The sequence below is a fragment of the Macaca fascicularis genome, chromosome 1 (assembly GCF_037993035.2).
Source record: "Macaca fascicularis isolate 582-1 chromosome 1, T2T-MFA8v1.1".
NCBI lineage: Eukaryota > Metazoa > Chordata > Mammalia > Primates > Cercopithecidae > Macaca > Macaca fascicularis.
In genome coordinates, this window is record NC_088375.1 from 158,561,357 (window position 1) to 158,582,284 (window position 20,928).

General features: G+C 38.1%; 1 long non-coding RNA gene across 1 annotated transcript; it reads right to left on the minus strand.

The window, feature by feature from the left end:
* Positions 1 to 4,788: 4,788 nt before the first annotated feature.
* LOC123568278 (uncharacterized) lies at positions 4,789 to 19,954 on the minus strand. Its single transcript, XR_006691465.3, has 3 exons — positions 16,493 to 19,954; positions 15,341 to 15,401; positions 4,789 to 6,740 (listed from the first exon to the last, which is right to left on the minus strand). It is a non-coding gene; the product is annotated as an uncharacterized lncRNA (long non-coding RNA).
* Between the last annotated feature and the right edge of the window lie 974 nt (positions 19,955 to 20,928).

Below are 20,928 nucleotides of genomic sequence, written 5' to 3' on the forward strand. Positions count from 1 at the left end.
AAATGAGATAATAATGTTTGCAAATGCACTCAGCTCAATTTCTAGCACTATGAGCACTTTTTAAATGATAGCTCTTTATGTAAAGAAGAAAATCTTCCACTAAAGATAGATTTGTGGGAGAAGCTGAGTAGAATGATTGCCATCAACCTTGGGTGTCTCAGGAGGATGAACACCAACGGAGCAAACATTTAACATGTTATGTCTTGGGTATGCCATGATGGGGCCTTTACTAACTCCCTCAATCTACTTGGGTATGGCTTTCTCCATTAAATTTCTACCCACCCATGTCCATACTTCCCAAGGTGTTATGTTTTATTAGCATCCAAAAGTTATGTCTAAATACAACTAGAAATCTCATCATAACAATCTTAAAAACAAACTCAAGTTCTAGAATAAATCTGGACTGGAAGGTTTACAAAACAATCTTAACAATCACTGTTTTAGATGGACCACTCTTGATGTCTGGAAAAGAAAAAAAGCTTTTGGATGAAAATAAAAACAGATTTTGAACCTATCAGGGAATGCAGTTACAGCCAGGTTTGTTGTGGCTGGGAGGGTAGGAGTGTGTGGCCAGGATTTTTTTTGTTTTAAAACTGGCCAAACTACAGGAACAGCTTAGTCAAGTCCATAGCATAATTTTCCAGCTCTAACGTTGTGACTTAAAGCCAAGAGTTTCTATTTCCAAAAATAATCATAACAAAATGGAAGCATCCTTCAATTAAATAAAATATCTCATTTGATCCTCACAACATCCACATGGATGTTATCACCCCCAGCTGGTAACTAGGGGAACAGGGGTTTGAATCTAGGGACTTGTGGGTTTGCTATCTTAACTGCTACATTCAGCTGTCTAGTATGTTAGAAGCCCAATCTCTGTCATTTGTCACTCTTCAGATTTCACCTGTTGTCTTAGTGTAGCCATAGGAAAACTTAGGGTAAGTATGAATCCTCCCTGGGATACGTACTAGGATGCAAAACCTAGGGCAAGAATGTGAGTATCAATCTGAGTGTACCGGATAGATGCACTCACGCTGTATTTTTCAACCCTCAGCTCCTGGGTCCCACCTTAACAAAGACCCGGCACTTCTCATTGGTCTCTCACCAACCAAGCTGTTACCACCTTCTGTGCATGAGAATGACTTCCAATCAAAGATTCTCACTGCTGTATCTCACCTGCTACCTGGTGGTGCCACAGAGCAGCCTGCCAGCCTTTGCTTCCCTTCATGGAGAGATCCTTGGGGACTGGCCCTTTCACTACCTCATCCTCCCTAGGGCTCTTCTTGGTTCCAACTGGTCCATCTTCCGTCTCCTCAGAAGCCTTTCACTAGTGAGATTTCACCATGCCTCAAAGTGAAGACTTCGTGAGTTATGGGTGAAATTTTGCTTCAATGTAAATTAATTTCAGTTTTGCTTCAATGTAAACAGCCCCATTACCCCGTAATTCTCAGAGTTATAACATACAGTTAGTTCCCTGATAGAAATAGAATTAACATGCTGACTCTCATAACTTCTCCAATTTCAGCCTGCACATATATTAATTTAATATATTTATATGCAACACAGAGTCATTTATTAAGATTTTAATTGGATCTCAATTTTTCCAATCTAAAGATTTTAAATGAATTCCAGATATCATAAAACTCTTTTTGTCATCCACTACATAAATTATGCCTCCATAGGAGACTGTGACTGGAAGATCCATTAGAAAATGTTATGGGAAAGTCATTTTTTTAACATTCTGAGCCAGGATAGGAAATGATCTTCTTTTTCTAGAAACCATTGCACTGTTGTAATTGTGACCTAGGAAATTTTTCATATCTTAAAGTAGGCATTTAGGTGTCTAGGTCCACATGTGTGTCTGTAGTTGTGTTTAAGTGCATCTGTGGCTATGCCCTTTTAGGTAGCTGTTTATGAGAATACACTGACATATGGGGTTAAGCTTCATTTCCCTCTTTTTTGATAGTAGGACATTTCAAAATGTCATCCAGTTTGCATTCCCAGGAATTGAGCTTACTGCTATTTCAAACCTTTACACAGTTCTAATCCAGAATTCGTCATTATCCCTGACTATACTGATATTTACCTGGGATGAACTCCAAGACAAGTTACGCATGATTTAAAATTACATTTTTTAAATATTATATTCAGTAATGTTCCCCCTTAACTTCATCTCAGCTATTGGAAGATTCCATCTTTTCCCAAAGTTTGTTTTCAAATGGACCAGTAAAAAAAGCTGTTTTTAATTTTTTAAAAATCCACAACTAATGTTGTTTACCTACTTTTCATTACCTAGAAGAATGTAGTTTTTAACCTGATTTGTTTTTCTTAAAGAGTTTCCCTCTAAGATTTTTCTTAAAAAACATAATTAAAAGCAAATATGGACTAGGCATGGTGGCTCATGTCTGTAATCCCAAAACTTTGGGAGACCCAGGCAGGCCTATCACCTGAGGTCAGGAGTTCAAGACCAGCCTGACCAACATGGTGAAGCCCCTAAAACTACAAAAATTAGTCAGGTGTGGTGGTGCACGCCTGTAGTCTGAGCTACTTGGGAGGTTGAGGCAGGAGAATTGCTTGAACCCGGAAGACAGAGGTTGCAGTGAGCCAACATCATGCCACTGCACTCCAGCCTGGTTGACAGAGCTAGACTTCATCTCAAAAAAAAAAAAAAAAAAAAAAGAAAAGAAAAAAAAAGAAAATATGGCTGGAAGCATTGGCATGTAGTTTGAATTAAGTTTGTATTGGATCTCTCCAAGGCTGTTGAGGGCTCCATTATTAATTGAGTCTGATATTTCTTAACCATGTTTCCCAGAGTTTGTTTCCTTTTATTGTGAGATTTCTCTCATGTGTGTTTCTCTACACTCTTCTTGTATATCTCCTCTCAGTGAGGCCCAGTTACATGCTGCCTTAAAAGATTAGAGTGGAAAGTTGGTATTTGAAGTGCATCCATGCAGGACTGATGGGAACACCCAGGGGAGAGGGCCCGACAGTTGGGTTTTGCTGCAGTTTATTTTGCCTGAACCATTTTTTCTCGAATAGTCTGGCCCTCAGAAACCCTCTGGAGAGAGCTACGATTTTTGCTAATTCTTCGTGTCAATACCATCCCCTTCCAGGAATCTCCCCGAACCCTCCTGTTTGTATCTATTTCTGAACTATTGCCTGAAAGATAGAAGAACAACATCATCCAATGCAAAGAGAAAAGGTCCAAAAAGAAGTCACCTAAGTACATTCTTTACAGAACCCCTGAAACACAAGGTATTGTTATTGTGCCCAACAATGTAAATATGTATCAAGCTGCTCCGAGCACACCTGTGTGAAGGTGGAGCAGACAAACAGAGAGAGTAAAGGGCATGTCCCCTGTGGGAAAGCCATTCATTCTTTTCAAGAGCAACAGATATAAAGCAACAAGTGACTTAGGAATCTGAAAATCCTGGTTCATTTGTTGGTTTAACAAACATTTGCAAGCCCTGCAAGCCCAGGTGATGTGTATAGGAAGCAGAAACAATTTGTGAATGGGCTTCCTCCTATAGTCAAAACTTTCAGTGGCCTCTTGATAAATTTATAGGCCTGCCAACATTCTTTCCATAATCATTGCCCGTTATTCTCTTACACCAACAGTTGGCAAGCTTTGTCAGCAAAGAGCCACACAGTAAATATTAGCCTTTGCAAGCCATTTGGTCTCTGTCACCACTATTCAACACTGCCATTGTAGTACAAAAGCAGCCATAGATATAAACAATGGGCAGTGACTGTGTTCCAATAAAACCTTTTAATGGACACTAAAATTTCTATTTCATATACTTCTCAGTGCTATGAAATATTATTCTTTGTTTTTTTAACTATTTAAAAATGTACAATCCATTTTTGGTTCTGCAGATGTAGAAAAACAATCTGCAGACCCAATGAGGCCCACGAACAGCAGTCTGCCAACCTCTGTCTTGACTTTCGCATTCTTTATTCAGCTAGATTTCACCCTCCTTCAATCCCAGATCAAATCCCATTTGGCTCTTGATGTCTTTTCAGACCACCCTAGTCTAGTGTAGCTTCTCCTCTTTGAATTCCAACAATTACTGTTTGCAAAATTCTTTTGGCAATGAGTCACATCCTATCTGGTGGAATTTTTTTCTAGTGTTGACTTGACCTATTATCTACATCTTTTTTGTTATTATTTTTAGCCTTACTTCCCTAATAGATTGTAAGCTTACTGATTTGTTCTTTCCTTTGCAGCCTTCACCTTTTTATGCCCCCAGCAAGGAAATACAGTACCTTTCATACTCAGTAAATGCTGATTAATCTGATTCGATTCATTCAACTCTGAAGAGAGAACTAAGAACTCCAGATGAAAGATGCTAGCAACCATAAATGTATGAAATTGAAAATCAGATTGTCCTACCATTCTGGATGCTGCTCAAAGGTTTTAGGTAAGAAACTTTGGATGTGTTATTACTTCCTTCATCACATATGATATTCTCAGATCATCTTATATTTCTCTATAAGGCGTTTTCTACTTTTTAATCATCAGACTGATTACTTGATTTGGACGGATTTTGAGTTCATGTTTAACGACAAGAGTGGCCTGTGATTATCCCTGTGGGTGTTCTCAGTTGATTGAGAAATCAGTGACACTTTTGTTCTAAGTGGAAGCTACCTTATTTATATCATGATTTTTAAAAAATCACTGTATGTAGTACTTTTTAATCAGCCATGGTGCATTGTGTTTATTTGATATTTAGCGTAGTTAAAAATGATTCACTAACCCTATGATTTCTTTTTCAGTTTGTTCCACTTTATTTCATCTTCATTTTTATTAAAATGTAATTAATAGAATCATAAATAAATCTGTTCTGCCTAATAGATGAAGATTTTCAAAAGCATCAAAGATTTAAATAACTGAGTTTGTGGTTTTTACTGACACCTTTATAATTAAGAAATAGTAAGAAATTACATACTAAATAATGGCATGTTCCAAATAAGATTAGTTTTCCCTTCCAAGTGGTGAATTCAGCAGTATTTAGGACAAGCACTGCATAATTTGAACACTAGAAAAATGTCTATCTCATTCTTTCATCAGCTTACATTTTAAATGAGTTATTCACAGAGGTCTGTTTCCATCCTTTAATGGTAATAAAACTTTGCCATTTAAAAATTGGCAAAGAATAGCCAACCACCTCTCTTCCTATAAACTAGCCCTTGTCCATATTTTCAGGAAAAGTATGTCTGTTAGCATAACCATGGGATGAATCTAAAATATTTTTAAACAACATTTGTCTAAACATATTTTTAAAAGTTTAATGCCTATGCACTACTTTTCTTTGACTTGTTTTTTGTTTTTCATTATTTTTGGTATTTTTTGTTTGTCTGTTTGCTTACTTTTTTTTTTTTTTTTTAATAGAGATGGGGGTCTTGCTATGTTGCTTATGCTGGTCTTGAACTCCTGGCCTCAAGCAACTCTTCCACCTTGGTCTCCCAAAGTGCTCAGATTACAGGCATGGGCCACTGCACCCAGCCTATTTTTGGTACTCTTATCACTCCATTTTGACCCTTCTTTCTTTTATAACATCTTTTACTCATTTTCCCCTGGGGAGGTTTTTGAGTTTAAATTTAACAAGAAAATTAAATATGATAGGGTATATTTTTCTTTGAGAAAGTACCAGTTTGGCTCAAGTATTTGTCTGAATAAAATGCAAATACTCAAAGCAAATAACAAAATTTGTGAAGGGTCTGAAAATGTACCCCACATGCAAACTAAGAAATTATTTACACATTTTTATGGCTGTTGGATAAAGGTACAGGACCCCTGGGCCAGAGATGTAGAACTATTTATTACTTACAGTTATGGGACTACTTATTACAGCAATTGCACCCATTCCCCAAGCCCCAGTTCCCACATGGTAACTTGAAGAAAACCAAGCCACTGTGGGTTTTGTTTAAAAGAAAAAAATCCTGAGCTTAGGGAACTCAAATACTTTATAATAGGCAGTAAGCATGCTGGTGCACTGCTCTTGAGGGAAATATTCTTTCTGTCTTTCTGTCTCTCCCTTTTTCTCCCCCAAGGCTAGTCAATAATGCAAATATCCTTGAAAAGATAATCTATAACAAAGGCATTCTCTAGCTCTTATCACAAGACATACAGAAACTTAGGAAGTCCATAGAGAATTGCCTCCTACTATGATCACATTCCTTGTACATGCCACTATGAATTCTGACTCCTGTAGTGCTGTGTACCTAGTCGCAACGAATTTAGGCAAAGGATATATGAGGCGTTCAGCACTGTTTGTTGGATAAATGTGAGCTGTCTCAAATAATTTTTAGTAAGTAGAGTTTGTAAAAATAATAAGTAATTATAAGTAAGTAAATTTGTTATTTCTCCTCCAGTCCTAGACATCATATTCCATTAAAACCTGCTATGCTCTAAAAGTAAATATTTACTCACTGACTCCAAAATATCCTTTATTTTATTTTCTTTTCATTTTCTTCTGTTATACACACACACACACACACACACACACACACACATATCCTATCTTTCTCTTGGCCAGAAAATACCTACATTATTACTAAAAGTTTAGCCATGTAGAGAATGGTTACAGATGAGTTACAGATGAGTAGCTGATATTCTGTTAAATATTCAAGGTGTTCATAGCCCTCAAATAAGTTTTTTTTCTTGTTAATTACATTTCTCTTCTTCTTCTCCTTCTCCTTCTTTTTCTTCTTCAGCAAACCCAAAAGTCCACTTGTTAAGCCTAGGGAAAACCAAAGAAAGTTAATATAGCAGTACCTTTTTTTTTTTGGCAAAACTGCTCTGTTCTTTAATGATATGAAGCAGTCATGCATATCTGACTACTGCATAAAAGTTAATAGTGTTGGCCGGGCGCGGTGGCTCACGCCTGTAATCCCAGCACTTTGGGAGGTGGAGGCGGGCAGATCGCAAGGTCAGGAGATTGAGACCGTCCTGGCCAGCATGGTGAAACCCCATCTCTACTACAAAAACAAAAATTAGCTGGGTGTAGTGGTGAGTGCCTGTAGTCCCAGCTACTCAGGAGGCTGAGGCAGGAGAATGGTGTGAACCCGGAAGGCGGAGCTTGCAGTGAGCCGAGATCACGCCACTGCACTACAGCCTGGGGGACAGAGCGAGACTCCATCTCAAAAAAAAAAAAAAAAAGTTAATAGTGTCTTAAGTAGACTTCTGAATTAACCCTCTGTTTCAGACAAGATAGTACAAATTCAGTGAATCTCAGAAAGGAATCCATAGTATTTAAAGAGGGAATTTCACAACATTCTATAGAATTCGCCAGCTCCAAAAGTTCTAATCTTTTCAAAATCCTCCTTTACCTGAAACCCGAAATTTTTCTTACAACGTATTAAAGCTCTTTTATTACACATAACTCTGATCTTCCCGTCTCTTTATGGTCCCGCATTCCACTTGTATTCTCCATACTCTCACTGCGGATTCCATGTATGTCTGCATGTTCAGTGTGCTGAGCCCTGAAATGTGTGTGTCTGGCATTGAGCCTCTGATGAGAGATATAAAATAAACACTTTCTATTTCCCTCATTGCTAAACTTCCTGCTCTTCTCTGGCGTCTCTTGTCTGCAACCAGGGAACGGGAGTGACATCACTAAACATGTAATGTGTGTTGTGCTGTGGGGTCAGCTAAAGGGTAATTTCTAGGAAGCATGCCCATTCAGAAGACAAACCAGTGTTGGCACTGAGCAGGGGCACTTACTTAGCAAAATGATGCATCTGAGATGACATTTCTGCAGGGTACATAGTGCTAGAGACCTCACGCACTAGCCATGCTAACAGTTGGCATGATAGGGTTCTTTGGGCACCGCAAGTGGCTTCTTCATGGATGAGAAATAGCAAAATAATGAGATTTAGATAGGGGTTCATCTTGAATAAAAGCGAATACGTGCTGTCAAATGAAACACTCTTGGCGTCTTGAAAAGCTTTCTTCTAGCTCTGCCCCTCAGAGTGAATGTGCCCAGATATTTTTCTTTGGCATGTTTAAGGCTAAAACCCAGGCTGACCCTTGCAATAAGCAATATTCCTTCTCCTAATCCAAAATGGGTGTGGGGCAGGGGAAGCAGTAAGAACAATATGCTGAAGAAGAAGAAAAACACGAACACAAAATAATATCTCATCAAGTCTATGCAAGTGATGAGACCTAAGGATAAGCTATTAAATAATTTTATCAGTTTATCCAGCTTTTCCCCACCCCTCACTCCCCACTTTTCTTCCTTACCCTGCATTGTTTTTCACATGCCATTTATTTACCTGGATAGTCTTCCCTTCTTTTCAGTAATCAAAATCTAACTCATCTTTAAGTGTCTAATTCAAAAGTCACAATCCATAGGATGGCCAATACTAACAGGAAGTACTTATTCAATAAATTTATTTGAGTGACTACTGTATGCAAGAACCTGGACATGGAGCCCTGAAGAAAGAGATACAGATCCTGGCCTTAGGGCACGGCAGCATCAACTCCTCTTCCAAACTCCTACAGTCTTTACTGTAACTCTGACTCATTTGTGAGTTGGGATATACTTCTTTGTATTGTGAGCCAATTTTTCAAGAGTGACCTCTCATTTTCCCAGTCAGATGAGAGGTAACTTGTGTGCAGGGAGTTGGGACCAGAGCTAAAGCAGAAACACCATGGTTTAAACCTCAACTTTGCTATCATTATTTTACCTCTATGCAACTCAGCATCCTTTCGGATTTCCCCAACTTTTTTTTTTGGAGAAATTTCAAGCCTGAAGAAAAATTGAATAATACAAAGAACAACCTATATGCACATTACAGAGATTCATCAATTTGTTTTACCTTTTTTTTTTTTTTAAAGAGATAGTCTGTCCACGTTGCCCAGGCTGAAGTTCAGTGACACAATTATAGTTCACTGTAGCCTCGAACTCCTGGGCTCAAGAAATTCTCCCACCTCAGCCTCCTGAGTAGGTGGGACTACAGGCTCAAATCACTGTTCCTGGCTAATTCAACATTTGTTAATATTTTGCCACATTTACTTTTCCCCTTTATCTCCCTTACTTTTTCTCCCCATGTGTATGCATACACACACACACCCCTGCAACATTTGATAGTAAGTTGCAGACATTAAGACACTTCACTTTTAAAGACTTTAGCATGTCTCTTATAATATCAAGAATATTCATTTACATAACTACACCATCATTATCACATTTAAGACCATATTTTAATGTTCCCTTTTGTAGCAACAATGTTCCCTATTGTTGATTTCAGTCAGGAAGGCAACAGGGATCACGTATTGCTTTTGATTTACCATTTGTCTTTCATCTCCTTTAATCTAGAATAGTTCTCCTATTTTGTCTTTCAAGACACTGACAGTGTTGAAGAGTGGTTTTTAACAGTCGTTTTGAAAAGTTGTTTTGCAGAATGTTCCTCAAATTTGATTTGCCTGATTATTTCTTCATCATACGATGCAGGTTAAATATTTTTGGCAAAAATACAGCTGAAGCTTTCTTATCTGAAAAATGAAGATTATAAGAATGCAAATATCCCTAGAAGTGTTTTTTTGTGAGAAGTGTAAGCCTAAAATGAAATTCTAACCCTCCCACCCCCAACCAATTGAATACACCCCTCCTCTTAGCCAAAGGCTTTCTTAATTAACCTGAAAAACTAGTGCAAGCCATGATGGGAAGAGGGAGCTGGGCATGCCTCATTATATCCTTCTCCCTTTGGGATCCAGGCATAGCTGACCAGCATTAACACCAAAACAGAGATCTTAAGACGTTTTGTAGCAATAACAGTAAATTCCAGCCTGACTCTAATATAGCATCACATGACAGATAGAAGACCTTGAAAGAAGTCCAAGTATTTTACCCTAAAATACATTTCTTTGACATATTTTGTTTGTTTGTTTGTTCTTGAGACAGAGTCTTGCTCTGTCACCCAGGCTGGAGTGCAATGGCTCAATCTAGGCTCACCGCAACCCCTACCTCCCAGGTTCAAGTGATTCTTCTGCCTCAGCCTCCTGAGTAGCTGGAACTGCAGGCATGCACCTCCACACCCAGCTAAATTTTGTGTCTTTAGTAGAGACAGGGTTCCACCATGTTGCTCGGTCTAGAACTCCTGACCTCCGATGATCTGCCCACCTCAGCCTCCCAAAGTGCTGGGACTACAGGCATGAGCCAACGTGCCCCACCTCTTTGACATATTTTGAAATGCCCTGCAGAGCTGTCTCTTATGGGGAAAGTCTACATTCTGTAGAGAACTCCTTTCCCTTTCCAGGTCTTTTCCTTTATCCAGGAGAGAATTAATTAAGAGTCTGGCACCTTTTTAAGTCTGATAAGAAACATTTACACAATCTATTTTCTCTGAAGCCTGCTACCAAGAAGCTTTATCTATATAATAAGAACCTGGGTCTCCACAACCCTTTATCTTAACCCAGACACTCCTTTCTATGGATTCCAGATCTTTAGATTAACTCTTTTAACCGGTTGGCATTTGGAAAATCTTTGAATCGATCTGTGACCTGGAGCCCACAGCCCTCTTTTGAGTTGTCCCACCTTTCCAGACTTAATCAATTTATATCTTCCATGTACTGATTGATTTCTTATGTCTCCCTAAAATGTGTAAAATCAAGCTGTAGCCCAACCACCCTGGGCACATGTCATCAGGACCTCCTGAGACTGTGTCATGGGCATGTCCTTAGCCTTGGCAAAATAAACTTCTAAATTGATTGACACATGTCTCAGATACTTTTTGGTTTACTGAATTAAATGAAGTAATATAGATAAAACAATAGGCAAATAGTAGGTCCTCACCAGATGTTGGTTTCTCTCCACACATTTTATTCCTTAGACCAGCAATTTGGCCTCAGGGTTATTTCAACTCAATGAAATTTTCCAAAGAGGGAATAGAGATTTCCCCCTCAGAAAACACTTTTTGGACACATATATGGCTTTGTGGGTGAATGTCTTTAGTAGGCCTATTTCGAAATGCTGCCATCCTTGGATATTCTAAGAAAGATGTCAGACCAGACACAATGAAACTTAATTACCTCAATGATAGACGTAGAGCCGAATAAATAAAACTGTGGCTTCAGTAAAATGAACTAGAGTTACACAGAACATTTCTGCCTCAATTCTTATGGTTAAAAAATGTTTCTGAATCTGTTTGCCTACTTTATTTCAATATTGCAAACAAAAGTAATACTTCTTTAAAAGTTGGGGTTTTCCAGCATCATCCTTAGCAATAATAGTTTTCACTGAGCAGAACTGTAGCTGGAAGTGGGCCAGGAAATCGGGCTTAATATATACTGCTTCAGAACCACAATTAGGAACCCACTTTAAAAACATTTCTCTGGGTTATTGTCATGGCATTACTTCTTTTGTAAACAGAAAAAATAGTACCAGAGGTAAAAATCCAATTATTTGAAGGCTCCAGTTAGTTGAGTTCCATGTAGCTCACTTCCACAGTCATTAGTCTATTGGGCTATAGCCAGGCAAACTTCAACTATGGAGAGATACCTGCAGTGTGGTGGGTCATGTCTCATGACATGTAATCAGTAACTGCAAATTACCCATATTTCAAACAAATGGGTATTTAACAATTTAATAAAGTCCTCTCTCAACATGAGAGTTAACAACATAGTCAAATGAAATAAAACATCAAACAAACACAATTATAACTACATTATACACTGATTAGGTCTCTAATTGTTTCCTGGGTATATTTCTCATGCTCGTGTAGGCTCCTTGTGGAGCCTATGGGGCTATGTCTTTTCTTTCTTTGATTTTCTCTAAAAAGCCTACTATGATCCAACAAAATTATGATGTGACATGTAATCAGGCCTGATTATGACTTTTAAAGGCCTAAGCATTGAAAATTTTGTGGTGTTCCCTCCCCCAATGTATAATTTAACATAGAAACCTTGCTAAAATTCATATCGTCATTACCAACAGGGATATGTTCTGAGAAATTCATCATTAGGCAATTTCATGATTGTGTAAACATCATAAAGTATACTTGCACAAACATAGATGGTATAGCTCACTACACATCTAGGCTTATAGTACAGCTTACTGCTCCTAGTCACAAACCTCTACGGAATGTTACTCTATCAAATACTGTAAGCAGTTGTAACACAATTTTAAGTATTTGTGTATCTAAACATAGAAAAGTTACAGTAAAAATATGGTATAAAGGAAAAATGATACACCTATGCAGTACAGCTCCATTATAATCTTACGGAGCCACTGTTGTATATGTGGCCCATCACTGATCAAAACATCATTTTGTGGTGCCTGACTGTAGCAGCTGTAACAAAGTCCAATAGAGTCTGGTTTTTGTCTTTCATGAAAATTACTTTGATGCTTATACATCAATTTCTTGACCATCTCTAGTTGTTTCTTTTTTCATGCCCCTATTTTATTGATACTTTTGGAATGTGTGGCTTGCCTACTGGGTAATCCAGCAGTGCATACAATAAAACAGTATAAAAAAATAAGCACAACACAGGGCATTTTATATACACAGTGACCTGGGTCAAATGTCAACAACAGGTTCCACCCTAGGTCACTTCTCTTAAAGGAAATGCTTCATTAAGGTATCAGTACACTATTGATTAGCCATAATAGGCAATTTGTTCTAGAAAATGAAATTTATTGGATGATGTGAATATCATCATTAAGTTATGCAGACACTAATATCTCCTCTTAATCTTGCCCAAGTTAATGCAAGTCCTAGAAATTGAAAAGTTTTAACAGTTTATATCATTTTATTGTTGTATGAATTTACTTAGAATTGAAGATGCCTAAGAAAGAAAAAAAGCAAAAAAGGATTCAGTGTTGTAAAATTTACTTCTACTGTCAGAACAGTTTTTATTCCATTTTCATATTCAAAGTACCCATGTGTATTATAGTTCCCCTCAAGCTGATATAACCCATTTACCAGCAAATTTCAAAGTTACAGTGAACTTTTTAGAGCACCCTCATTGCAACTCTTGGTTTTCAAAAGCCTGTGTCACTATTTGTTTTATTTTTGAAAGCAAACATCTCCTATCAGGATTCTCATGCATCATCTAAACTGTGTATCTCATTGTGGTTGTGTGAAAATACACTGAGTTTAAAAACAAATATGATTTTGAATGACACTGTGTTGCCCTAACAAAGGGAACACTGTCCATCTTCCCTGACAGCTTCCCTCTAATTAAAGAGGCCCTGATGCCCCACAGAATGCCAGACTCCTTAAACGCTCCCCTCCCACCCACTGTTTTCACTGCACAAACAGTAGAGAAAACAATTTGTAGCTTACTGGTCTCCTTCCTAGAAGAAAATTTAATAACGTCCCAGAAGAGATGTAGAAGCAAAATTTCCTGATGGGACATACATTACTTCTTTTAAACTACCACTGGCTGTGTGATTTGGTTAGAAACAGGGCTTTCTTAACCATCTCTGAGCTGTCAGTGTGGAGTTGGCCTCATTTTTTGTTTTTAACAATGGCATCTCATTTATTTTATCCACACTGAGAAATCATCTTTGACATTCCATGTTCAAAATCTGCCTCTACAGAAACACAAAAGCTGTGAGATTATTTCAAGACAGAAAGGACAATGTCAACTTTTTCACTTTTGAAATCTCATCTTCAGGTGGACATTTTACACAGCAAAGATGTGTACCAAAGATGTGCTGGTACGCATTAACCTGTGTCTATTCTACAGTCACATTGTTCCGCATCAGAGCTTACAAAGGAAAATTTTTCTCTGTTTTTCTAAGTTTAATATAGGTCTCCGCTTACTGAAGCTCCTATCTAGATCACGTTGCTTGTGCACACATATCTATACACTGCTATAGAAAGAATGCAATAATACCCAGCATAGCACCACCCTGTTTCTTTTTCATTTCTATAGGTTTTGCAGTGAACAGGTGGTGTTTGGTTACGTGAATAAGTTCCTTAGTGGTGATTTCTGAGATTTTGGTGCACCCATCACCCAAGCAGTGTACACTGTACCCAATGTGTAGTCTTTTATCCTTACTCCCTCCCACCCTTTTCCCCAAGTCCCCAAAGTCCATTGTATCATTTGCATGCCTTTACATCCTCATGGCTTAGCTCCAACTTGTGAGTGAGAACATATGATATTTGGTTTTCCATTCTTGAGTTACTTCACTTAGAATAATGGTCTCCAATTCTAGTCCAAGTTGCTGCAAATGCCCTTATTTTATTATTTTTTTATGGCTGAGTAGTATTCTATGGGGTGTGTGTGTGTGTGTGTGTGTGTGTGTATATATATATATATATATCACAATTTCTTTATCCTCTCATTGACTGATGGGCATTTGGGCTGGTTCCATATTTTTGCAATTGCAAATTGTGCTTCTATAAACATGCGTGTGCAAGTATCTTTTTTGTATAATGACTTATTTTCCTCTGGGTAATTACCTAGCAGTGGGATTGCTGGATCAAATGGTGGTTCTACTTGTAGTTCTTTAAGGAATCTCCACACTGTTTCCCACTGTGGTTGTACTAGTTTACATTCCCACAGCAGTGTAAAAGCATTTCCTTTTCATCACGTCCCTGTCAACATCTGTTTTTATTTTTTGATAATGGTTATTCTTGCAGGAATAAGTTGGTATCTCATTGACACCACCCTGTTTCTACTTTATTTCCATTTCCTTATAAGAACTGTTTACTCAGAGGCAAACCGTAACATACTTTGAGTTAAGGCAAAAGTAATAGAAACAGTAACACTCTACATTTATACTTCATAGATTCCAAAAGAGTACATTCATATTCTGTCACTTGGCCTTCACAGCAAGCTGTGAATCATACAGCTGGTAAATATTAAGGGGTAACATTACTGGATATATACCCAAAGGATTATAAATCATTCTACTATAAAGACACATGAACACATATGTTTATTGCAGCACAATTTACAATAGCAAAGACTTGGAACCATCCCAAATGCCCATCAATGTTAGACTGGATAAACAAAATGTGGCACATATTCACCATGGAATACTATGCAGCCATAAAAAAGAATGAGTGCATGTCCTTTGCAGGGACACAGATGAGCTGGAAGCCATCATTCTCAGCAAACTAACACAGGAACAGAAAACCAAACACTGCATGTTCTCAATCATAAGTGGGAGTTGAACAACGAGAACACACGGACACAGGGAGGGGAACATCACACACCGGGGCCTGTCACGGGATGGGAAGCAAGGGGAGGGAGAGCATCAGGACAAATACCGGCATGCAGAACTTAAAACCTAGATGACAGGTTGACAGGTGCAGCAAACCACTATGGCACTTGCATACCTATGTAACAAACCTGAACATTCTGTACACGTATCCCAGAACTTACAGTAAAAGTGTAATGCAAAATCCAATTTTCATGCTCTAAATCAGGGATCAGCAACCTTTTTCTGTAAAAGGCCAGACAGTAAATATTGTAAGTTTTGCTGGTCTCCCTTACAAAGAATCAACTCTGCCATTGTAGTGCAAAAGTAACCACAGACAATATCTTAATGAATGAGTGTGACTGTGTTCCAATAAAACTTTATTTCCCCCAAACAGATAGTGGGCTGGATTTGGTAATTTGGACTGTAATTTGTCAACTTCTATTCTAAACCACAATGCTTTAAAAATCTGAGAAGGTAGAAATCATAAGACATTGACAGGTAAAAAATATTTGGCTTCAAGGGAGGGAGACATTACAACTTGGGTTATCAAAAAAAGGCTTTATAGATGAGGAGGTGATTTAGTGGGGTTTGAAAGATAGGTTATATCTAAATGTGAACACCAGAGCATTGGATATCTCATGCAAAAAGAATGATATGAGTAAAATTATGGAGAGAGGATATGGAGTGGGGGTATGTAGAGGAAGAAGAGAAAGTTTAGGTTGACTGAGAAACAGATATGTAGACCAGTGAGATAAGAAAAGTGGAGATTTTGCTGGATCCGATGGCACACACCTGTAATCCCAGCACTTTAGGATGCCAAGGTGGGAGGATCACTGGAGGCCAAGAGTTCAAGACCAGATGGGCAACATGTTGACAACCCATCTCTTATAAATAAATAAATACATAAATAAATAAATACATAAATAAATAAATAAGAAATGTGGGCCTTTCGTTAGATAAAAATATCTAGAACTGAAAAACAAGAGCTTTATTTCATAGAAAATTGGAAACCACTACATGTTTTTGAGAGGAGGGGTGGCATGAGAGAGGGAATAGTTGTATATGTTATGCTTCTTTATGATGATGAGAGACAGTTGTGCCAGAAGGGTCAAGAATTAACCTAGGCCATAATGAATGAAGATGCATTTCTAGTCATTGCAGTAAACTAATCTGACTAGAAAGGGCCCCAGTGAAACACTTGAAAAGTTTCACCCACTATACTAATGAAATGAGAAGACATGTTCCCAACTGCCTACGCTATGAGTGGAAAAGGATCGACTACAAGAATCAGAATCCCAAGGCTAGGTGGTGAATTCAAACTACTTCCTCATCACCTGTTAGTCAGGAATTCAGGCCGGGCTTCACTGGATGGGTCTTCTGCTCCACTCGGGATTGGGCTCATTCACTCCCCAGGTTTCAGCTGGTGGCTCCAATGGGCTGAGTAAGATGGAAAGGGCCAAGAAATTTTCACATTCATGTTTAATTCATTGATATGCCATTTCCCTCTATGTGTAGACAGCACGGGCTTCTCCACCACATAGTGGTCTCCAGTTAGTTATGCTTTTAATATGATGACTGGCCTCCAAGAGGGAGCTCTCCAAGTAGTGAAAGCAACAGTTAGGAGTCTCATAAGGCCAGTCTTGGAAGTGATGCAGTGTCATTTCTGTCACATTCTATCAATCAAAGTCAGTCACAGGCAGCTCAGAATCAGGGGAAGGGATCATAAACTCCACCTCTTGATGGAGGAGTGGCAAGATCACATGACAAAAGAGCTATTGGGAGGGGGTCTATTGTTGTGGTCTTCTCCAGAAACACAATTTACCACAGACGTTAACAGAAATTAATCTAGGGCCAATGAAACCTCCAGGGACCTGACAGAGGCAAACCCCAAACCACTTCTGTAGTTCAGGCCTCATGAGAGTCCCATGGTACACAAACCTTGTTGAAAATGTGCTTGTGATCAAAAATTACAAACCACATAGGGAAACAGGACACAAATACAGCAGAGAGCAGAACTGGCACACCGTGACTTGGAATAATGGAAGAAGATGAAAGAGATTTAGAAATAAACATGATTAACATGTCCAAAGAGCTAAAGGTAGAAAATATTAAAAAACACATAGGCATATTTGAAAAGTATGAAATTGAAATTATAGTGACAAAACGTATACTCATTGAAATAGAAATCCCAACACAGGTGACAAAGAATTAATGAAATGTAAGATAGACCTAAGGAAATTATTTTAGCACAAGTGCAGCACAAATAAAAAAGATATTAAAAACATAAAATATCTAAGGGATATTAAGATACTAGAAAGTTAAAATATGAGTTTAATCCATACATCTAATAGGAATTCCAAAAGGAAGGAATGGAGAGGATGGAGAACCAATATCCAAAGAGATAGTGGCCGAAAGCTTTCCACAATTAAAGAAAAACGTTGGTATATTTAGTAATAAGTCACAGCAAAATTTAAGCAGAATAAATCCAAATATACAACTAGACACATCTTACTGAAAATGCACAACATCCAAAACAAGAAGTAAACAAAGCTCCAGGGAGAAGAAAATAAGACATACTAACAATGGAACTGACTGTTTTCTCAGCAACAATAGGTAGATAATAGAATAATGTATTTTAAATGTTGAGGAAAAATAACTATCAATCTAGAAATCTTTGAAGTATGCAATTGCTGTTAATAATTAAGGCTAAATAAACCCATGTTGTAAAAAAGACAGAAATCCATCAGATCAGAATTTTGTTATTTAACTTTACTGAAACATGCTTTATATACAATAAAGTACAGCCGTTTTAAGAGCACTGTTTGATCATACTCTTGTAACTACCAGCACAATCAAGATACAGAACATTTGTGTCACCACGAAAGGTTTCCGTCATCCCTTTCCCAGTCAATTTCCCCACCCCATGCTTGGCCCCAAGTAACCACTGACCTGCTTTCTGTCACTGTAAATTAGATTTATTTTTTCAAGAGTCTTTTTAAAAAATGCTTTTAGACTGCATGTAATCTTTGTGTCTGGCTTCTTTCACTCTGCTTAATGTTTTTTGCGATTCATCCATGTTATGTGTATCACTAGTTTATTCCATTGCACAGAAAAGAAAACTGATGCTTCAATATTAATTCCAGACAAAAGAAAACTTAATCAGAAAGTACTATCAGGGCTAAAGAGGGGTTGTATATAAGAAAATTACACCAAAAGAGTAAAATAAGTATGAATGTATATGTTTCTGACACTAAAACCACAAAGCATTTAAAGTAAATCTGATAAAATTACAAAGAGAGTCCAGGTGCAGTGGCTCATGCCTATCATCCTAGCACTTTGGGAGGCTGAGGCAAGAGGATTGCTTGAGCCCTGGAGTTTGAGACCAGCCTGGGAAACATAGTGAGACCCTGTCTCTACAAGACATTTTTTAAAAATTAGCCAGGCATGGTGGTGCATGCCTAAGTACCAGGCTGAGATGGGAGGATGCTTGAGCCCAGGAGGTTGAAGCTGCAGTAAGCTACAATCGCCACTACACTCCATTCTGGGTGATAGAGTGAGATACTGTCTCAAAAAAGGAAGAAAAGAAGGTAGGAAATTTAAAATAAGAATGGAGGCTTCCCTGATAAAGTCATCAGTTAGTTGACTGTTAACACTGTTATATGCTTAATCATGCTAGCAAATCAAAGCGTAATCATGCTGGCTCTTCTAGAAACAATATTAGTGGAAAGGGTATTGATATGAAGGAGTTAACACTATTCATTATTTTCTAGGCCATTGGTAACCATGATTTTGCAGAAGATTTAAAAACATTGGATCGCTTTCCCTTTACCATAAAATAAAGACCAAAATGACCAAAAAAAAAAAAAAAAAATAGCATTAACTGAGCACTTGTCATGTGTCAGGCAATATGTTAAACACTGTACCTGCATTCAATACATTAAACACTGTACCTGCATTCAATACGTTAAACACTGTACCTGCCTTCCATACGTTGAACACTGTACCTGCCTTCCATATATTAAACACTGTACCTGCCTTCCATACGTTAAACACTGTACCTGCCTTCCATACGTTAAACACTGTACCTGCCTTCAATATGTTAAACACTGTACCTGCATTCAATATGTTAAACACTGTACCTGCATTCTCTCTTCACTTCTTGCATCAACTTTTTCCTCAGTTTCATGGAAGGAAAACTGAGGCCCACAAGGAGTGGCTAGTGAAGAGCAACATCAGGACTTGAACCCGTGTGTAACTCTAGAACCAATTCCTAATCCTACTAGACCATACATATTATGTCAACTCAACACCAGCAGTTTACAAATTTCCATCATTAACTTTCCCTTCTGACAGCAGAACACATTCCTGACCCGAATCCCTACTAAGCCACCGGCCAGTTCATTCTTATTCAAACTGTGGAGCAAACACTCAGCTGGATTATTTCTCATGTAAAACTTTCCATCTGCAGAGAAGCAAGACAGGCTTATTTTTTAAAAAACAGTCTCCCTGGGGCTGGCCATGTGATGGAAGTGAGAGGCAGCGGGGTACCCTGGCCGTGGCTGACAATGAAATGCTGGAGATCAGAACTGGGGAATGATGTGCAGACAGCACATCAAAGCCACAATGAGTGGCCTGGAAACAGGCAGCTCAGCGTCACCCAGCTCCTGCTGCTGCCGGAGGAAGGATGCTGCAACGGTCCTCACTTAATCGCTCTCTGACTGCCAACAACCACAATAACCAATGCCTTGCACTGAATTTTCATGGACCCTTGTTTCCTGTGACCTCAATCTTACCTTACCCCCTAGATCATCTTGCAAAAACAAGGTATATATTTTTTAAAGGAAGACACACTGGAGTTCTCATATGGACTTTAGAAAACCGTAAAAACTAGACCCTGAATGAATCTCCATGTTTGTATGTTACCTCGCCTAATCATAGGTTTATGAAATCAGACCTTTTCATAACCTGAATTATGTCTTACACGAAAGAATAGAAAAGAATAACTCATTGCTATTCTGCAGCCAGCTTGCAATTTTCTACAGAAAGATTATGAGAAGATATAACATTGTAGGGACTTACATAAAACACAAACCTAAAAGATAAACATTACCTTAGCTTTTGCCAAACACTGTGTATATTGGTCACCTAGTATGAGGCCTGGCATGTGGTTGGTGCTAAATAAATGTTTTGTGATAACAATGAGTAATTATGACACTTTAAAAGGCTTGAAGCAAAACTCTCTGTTGAATTAAGTGAAATGAGTGCTATACTGTGTTTATATGAGCAAAATAAATGGACAAATGAGCAATTGTTAAATGAATTTAATCAACCTGGATCATAAACTACCTAGGTTCAAATTCCCATTATTTTGTTTGACATTGGGCATATTAACTGTACTTGTCTGTGCCTCAGTCTGCTCTGTAAAATGAGAATTATAAGGCTATCTGCTGGGGTTGTCATGAGGATTACATTAAATGACACATGTAGGCATGTGGTATGGTGCCGAGCATACAGTGAGCACCTGGCAAATGTTGGCTCATGATTTTATTATTATTTCTCTAGGCCACTTTTTCAATTGTTTTACCTTTATGAATAAAATGTAGCCATAGCAACTTCAAATGACTTTTTTTTTTTTAATAAGAGGCCTCTAAACAGTTAAAACCCCAAAGCTGACTTTCTTCCTGTGGTTAATGTGACGGTTAGTGTGGCCCAGTGTTTCACCAAATATTAACTTTTATTCTTTCCTCTCCTCACCAAAGACACTTGTCCT